The following is a 7,206-nucleotide window of genomic DNA, read 5'->3' on the forward strand; positions in this document are numbered from 1 at the left end:
TTGAGTTGTTGTTGTGTTTTTTTTTTTTTGTTTTTTTTTAAATAGACTTTCTTTCTTGCCACTTATGGAGAGATTCTCTCTATTTTTGTTTGTTTGTTTTGACTATTTAGTTAGGTCATGGTCAGTTTAGGTTAGTTTAATTGCCAAGATGCTTCGGTGGCTGTTTGTTTGTTTCTTTGTTTGGTATTTTTTTTAAAAAAATAACTTTTGTAGTTTTGCTTTGTAACATGTCAACCCATATGCTTTTTGAAGCCGCTGCAGTTTTTAAGTTTCATTTTTGGTTCTGCTTTTCATGTTATTTGTTGAGCTCAGCTGCCCAACAGAAGTCTTTATTGGTGTCCGTAGAGCTTTTGCTATTGTGTGTTCTTAGCTTTGTCACGCTAAAGCAACTCACCAGCTAACCCTTCTTGAGTTGAATCAAGTGTGCAAGAACAGGAAAAAAACACTGAACTGTGCAGTGCTGTTATCCAAGGAGCACTAGTATAGGCTACAGATGGATACCTGGATATAAACACACCCCTTAGCTATATCTTTGCAATTTTGTGTCACCAGCTACATCTTTAGTGAGGTCACAATGTTGTACTCGGTCTCCATATTGGAGAGAAGAAAGAGCAGATCCAGTGTCGTATACTGCGGAGCTGAGTTCATGGGTTTGGGCGCTAACTTGGAAATTGAATTTGAGGGAACGTTAAAGTAAAGGTTTTCAGATGCAGTTCTGGGGACATGCTGACCTGAATTCTCATGCTTTAACTTTCATAAAATGTTTGAGAATTAGCTGATCACTTGAGTCCAGCGTGTTAAAGCTGGTTTTAGTCGCTACTCTCCAGTAGTGGTGGGCGATATGGCAGAAATATAACATCATGATACATTTTCATGACATGCAGTGAGAATTTTTAATAAGTTGGAACTTAAACCCCAGTAGTGCTAAAAATAATACCAAACTTTGAATACAACGATACAGTACTGCACTTCGCTAAATCCAATTAAGCAAAGCTCATTATTCTCTATTTATAATGATACATGGAGTCGGTCAGTGTCCTTTAAGTACTGACAATATCTCTGAAAAGCAAATGCTCTGAAAAGCATGTCGCTGCTGCTGGAACAAAACCTTGTATCTCCATTATGGTAGCTTTACAGGAGAACTTTTAATGTAAGTCAGTGGAACCAGAATTTTTGCCAAGTAATGGGCCATTTTGGGCCATTTCTGTTGGCCCATTCTTCATAAAATTTCAAATTATGTCAAAAAACTGAAAAAACGGCAAAAATGAAGATAGGTTTTGTTCCGACAGCAGCAATATTGTGATGTAATATGACTTAATTAATCACAATAATGGTAAATATCATCATATTGCCCACCTCTACAGTTCAGCATGTCCAGCATCTTTTACCACAAGTTAAACATTTACCATGGGTGGAAAATAGGGCTGGGTATTATTTGAAATGTTTTGATGCTAAATTTTAAAAACAAAAGTATTGAATTAAAAATCATGGCAGCACTTTATTTGAAGGCTGTCTACATAAGGCCTGCATAACCACTGAATAACATAAAAAGCAGTATAGGAGTATTTATAAGAAGCTTATCGCTGCTCTTGGAACAAAACCTTGTATCTCCAAAATGGTAACTACAGGAGAAGAAAAAACATACTATACTTTTAATGTAGGTCAATGGAACCAGACTTTTTCCCAAGTAATTTTGGGCCATTTATGAAATTTACACACATTGTAAAGGGCAACCGGCATTTTCAAATATGTCAAAAACTGGAAAACGACAAAAATAGAGATACGAGGTTTTGTTCCGACAGCAGCGATATATTTATATTCACAGCGTATGATGTTCTATGAAGTAAATGACGTTGTATTTCCATAAGGGCTGATAGACATTTGATATGAAAGCGTTTAAGGCCTAATCAAGAACACCACATACTGAATTAGGGCTGGTGTTCATACCAAGATCGCTGCCTTAGAAGCTCCATTATATTTGTGGCCTGTTATTTCAGTGCAGTGCCATGTAACTGTTATGGAAATGTTAAAATGCATTATTCAGTGCTTTTTTTTATGTGTTATGCAGGTGCTTTTCAAAGTTTTTCCCAAAGTCTTATATCTGAAGGGATTGCATGGTAAGCAAAGGAGGACTGTGCTAACATCATTCACATTCGCCAATCGCCAGTCTGTTTTGGAAGATATTTGAGATGTTGAAATTTGGTATTGGATGACCGTTTTTCATTCAGTTGGTATAAAAGTGCTGAATTTTGATGCCCAGCCCTAGAAGCAAAGCATAAGACTGCAGAACAGTGTTGCCCCTGTGAATAAATAAGAAAAAAAAAGTAACCTCGCTGCAAAATGTGGTTACTCTAAGACCGTTTGCTGACCCATGAGTGTGGCTTTGTGGTGCACCATCCGGGCTGCATGCGTAGTTGAGGTTCATATGAAATGAAATGAAACCCTGGCAATATGTTTGCTGAACGCCAGATGACGTCAGATGAGGCAGTAAGATTGATCAATGTCCTCGGTGATGTGGCCTACACCGGGACGGCCCTGTTCGGCTTGCTTTCATCCAGTCGTCCTGTCCGAAACGTGAATTCTGTTTGCATCAAATGGGACGGACGCCCCTCTCAGTGGGAGGTTTACGCATTAAAGAAGTCACAGGCTTGTTCCTGTTAGCAATAACAGATGTTTAATGTCCTTCCTTGGAGAAAAACAATCATTTAGAAATGGACACAATGTGGCTGGAGTCGTATGATTACCGTTTAAGGAATTGTGTTATATAGCTGTCTAACGGGGTCCGTCTTTGAGGTGCCATCTGAAACCTAAGACGGTGTTTACTGGCCACTGGTCACTCGTGGGAAGCTCCAGCCTTGATTTTGGAGTTCCACATGCCTCCTTTGAGTGCTGAAAGGGCAGGGGTGGGTCCAGTGCTTGGCCCCCTGCAGCGTCCGAGTCTTACCTTACTCTACGTGTTGCACTGAGATGCTTTAAACAAGCCTCCCGTCGTCTTCTGAAGAGAGTTTCCGTGAAGTCTCAGCAGAGCGTCACCCGGACTGTCTGACCGCTCTCTTAGTCCCGTTTCCATGCGTCCATCTTCTGATGTCATAAATATGGAGACTAATTTGAATAATCGTTTCTCGGTGCTGCTTTTTCTTTGACAATCTTGTACAGAAATGCGTTTTAATACAGCCACTGGGTTAAGGTCCTGTTGTAGCTCTATCATTTTGAGCATTATTGTGTTTTGGTTTTGTTGGTTTTTGTGGTTTATTTACGTTTATCATATGCAGGTTCCCTGTGGCGTACTGATCTTGCACTACATCCTCCTCTCACTTCTTTCTTTCTCTGCTTCCTTCTTTTTCTTTCTCTCTCGCTCTTTCTCCTATCTTTGCTTTCTTCAGTTTTTCTTTCTCTCCCTCTTCCCTTCCGTCTCCCTCTCTTTTGTGTTCTTTTTTATTGCATACTCTCTTGCCCTCTTAGTTTTCTTTCTTTTTTCCTCACTTCTTTTGTTTCTTTATCTCCCCCTCCCCCTTTTCTTTTCCTCCTTTTTTGTTTCTTTTTTGTTTTCTTTCTTTTTTCTCTTTCTCTTTCTCCTGTCTTTGCTTTTACTCTCTCTTCTTTTGATCTTTTCTTTCTTTCTCTTTTGTTCTCCTGCTCCCTTTCTTTTGATCTCTTCTTTCTTGCTTACTCTCTTGGCCTTTTTCTCTTTTGCTCTTTTTTCTCTCTCTTTCCCTGTTTTCTTTCTTTTTCCTCAATTCTTTTTTTTCTCTTAATTTTCTCTCTTTCTCCCCCTCTCTCCTCCTTTTCTTTTGCTTTGTTTTTGTTTGTCTTGCTTTTCTTTATTTCTCTCCTCTTTTTCCTTTCTCTCTCTCTCTTTCTCCTATCTTTGCTTTTCCTCTTTTTTCTTTTTTCTTTCTTATTTTCGTTACATCTCTCTCACTTCTGTGTTCTTTTCTTGCTTACTTTCTTGCTCTTTTGTTTTTTTTGCCCTTCTTTCTCTTTCCCAGTTTTCTTCACCCCCCCACTTTTTTCTTTCAATTTTTTTCCTCTTTCTCTCCCCCTTTCTTTTGCTCACGTTTTGTTTTTCTCATTTTTTTTCTTTTCTTTTTTCTTTTTCTTTCTCTTCCTTTTCTGTCCATCTCTCTCTCTCTCTCTCTCTCTCTCTCGCTCTCTCTCTCTCTCTCTCGCTCTCTCTCTCTCGCTCTCTCTCTCTCTCGCTCGCTCTCTCTCTCTCGCTCTCTCTCTCTCGCTCTCTCTCTCTCTCTCTCGCTCTCTCTCTCTCTGAATCAGTGGCTTCGTGAAGCAATCTCAGAAAGCCGAATTCTCGTTTCCAAAAGTAAAGTGAGCGCTGCGCTCGAGCCGAGGCCGCGTCCTGTCAGGACTTGAAAGCTTTCTGTACGAGGAGGCGCAAATCCAGCAGAGCTCCCAGCTGAGGAGTTCGTTCAGTAATGAACCACATCTATGCCGTAGACTCTTGACGTCCAAAGCCCTCCTCGGGCCATAAAGGAGGACGGACAGGTGGACGGACTGTGCAGTGACCGCCGTGCAATAGGTCGCCCTCGGCAGACTCGCTCCAAAGCTCAGTAGCACGGGAACCAGAAAAACGGACCATTCTCAGGATTAATTACGGATACCCAGTACTGTATTGACTATGGTTTGATATACGTGTAATATACTGTAACATACGTTTTGCTGTACTTGCACAGTTTTTTTGTTTGTTTTTCGTTTTTTTAACAGGATTTTATTTCCTTTATCTTTTTCAACTTGAATAATAGATGTGAGTGTTTGTTTTCCAGATGACTGTTTATTTTCTATTTTAAATAGATGCGCAGTTTTTGCTAGGTTTGTTCGGTGAATCACAAATATGGAAATCAACACAAAGCTTTTTTTTTTTTTCTTCTTTTTTTTTGTTAATCTGTTTTCCAATGATTACATCACTATAAAATAACACAAAGCATTACAGACAATAATTGCAACAGCAGTACTATTTTTAACTCTCCAAAAAACACCAGTCGTCTCGTCCAAATGTACAAAAAGCTTTGAAAGAGTTTTATGAACTGCACTTCTCGTGTTGTTGCCTGCTGCAAGTGCAAAACCCATTCACCTCATGTTTGCATTTCACTCACCGTTCTGTACCAGAGAATGGCTAGACAGTGTTTCTTTCCACTTGTTAGGTTTTTTTATTTTTTATTTTTGTGTCTCTACTTTTTTTTTTTTGTTTGCCTGTTTGTATGGTATGAGAGTTTGGTAAATATACTTTGAGCTCTACTGTGAAATTCACATTGCACATAATTTGAAAATAAAAAGATTTAAAAAGTCTGTCCTTTTAGCAGCCTCCCTATGTCCGCCGCCTAGCAATAGGGTGCTGTTGCGTTCGCAGTGGTGTTCGTACTCTTGCTTAATTAACATTATAAAGGTATGCAAAATTTCACTGGTGTTTTTCAAAGGAAATGTCTCTGAGGGTGTTGTTTACTTGCGCTTGCAGCTGGTTTGATATACATGATCTTACATCAGCCGTGACTTTCTGCGAATTTAGCATAGCTGGAGGCTGAGAGGATTTGGAATTTATTCCCTGATGAATCGCCTGTCCATTCCATTGTTTTACCCTCAAGGGATTTTTTTTTATCAGAAAAGAGTGATAAATCAGTGCGTTCATATTTTTGTTTATTTATTTTTACTGTGGAGAAATGCATATGTGAATCAAACAGGCTTTTAACTCGTTTATTTCTTTTTGCAGAGTGATTTTACTATGAAAGAAACACCACTTCTGTAACCTGTCACTGCTTCATTGACCTACTTTGAAAAAGCTCATGGTCATACAGCTTCTATGTATAGTTTTAAGTAGGCTGTGCTACATGTGGGATCTAAATATTTCCATCCCAAGTCAGCCACTTCTCACAGATGCCTGTAATCTAGACGGGTGTGGGCACAGCATGTTATTAATCCTTCATTTCTGTTCAGCAGTGCTTTATTGGCATGTATGTTACAAGATATGTGATTGTCACAGCAATTAACATAAACGTAAATTGGTGGGAAAAGGGGCGGAACAAATTTGAAGAGAAATAACTTCAATATCATTAATCAATGTTTTCAAACAATGTCTTATGGTTTTCTGCTAAACAGAAACTAATAACTAGAAATGAAGTTGTCCATGTTATGTCAAGTCATGTTACGGCACATGGTTGCTGTCTGTATGTTGTTGCTGTAGTAACAAAACTATGCATCTCCAAAATGGTAACTTTTGTAGGAGATGAAAGCCACTGAGAGCATGTATTATATTATTATATTATTATTATAACAGTAACACCAGCTGCCACCAACATTAAAAGTAAGGCACTTATTTGACAGCACAAGTTAACTTTTCCATATCATAAATCTTCCAAACTATTAATATCTACTGTTTTTCTTTGGTCGAAGATTCGGTTAAACCTGTGTTTAAACAAAAACACTACAAAGACAAAAACTTTATTAACGTTATTATTTTTTGTAAATATAAAGTCTTGAAATTGATGCGTAGAACATGTTTCAAAAAGATGGGATGGGGAGCTTGAAACCTAAGAACATTACGAAATCCTAAAACCTTTTAAGAAGGCGATTTAAACATGCTTGGGGACTAATGGAGCCTCCTGGAAAGGCCTAGTTCTCAGTGAGCAAGGATGGCGAAGGTTCACCACTTTGACATAATCCATCAGCGAATAATCCGACTGTTTACCTCAACAAATGATTGCAAAGATTTTTTAGTGTCTCACCTTCGAGTGTGTAATATCAGCAAAAGATCAGGAAATGTGGAGAAATCTCTGCATAAAGGAAAAGTATTAGTGCATATTGTAACTAGCACATCTGTGCACATGTGAAAATGTATGGCGCAAAATACAACAACAATGTTTGGACAGCTAAAGCCTGAAGAATGGCCAAAAAATACTTCTAAAACAAAATCTGTAAGTAAAAGCATTAAATATTGTATTTTTGTTCATTTAAAATTTGGTCTACTTCATGTTTTTGTTAGCATTTCTCCTACAGTGCCAACTTTTTTTTGCAATGTAGGTTTGTATAATTTGGTTTGCAGTGTTTTTAATCTCTTTTAAGTAGTGCTGCCACACCTGAAGGTATATAAAACAATCTTGGTTTTCTAGACAGTATGGCTTTTAATGTCTGGAAACTTAAGTGTCCATTTATATATGGTTCGACGGGGATACATTTTCTAAACCTCTTTCAAGCTGTCCA

Source organism: Colossoma macropomum, unplaced genomic scaffold (assembly GCF_904425465.1).
Source record: "Colossoma macropomum unplaced genomic scaffold, Colossoma_macropomum, whole genome shotgun sequence".
Classification (NCBI taxonomy): Eukaryota; Metazoa; Chordata; class Actinopteri; order Characiformes; family Serrasalmidae; genus Colossoma; species Colossoma macropomum.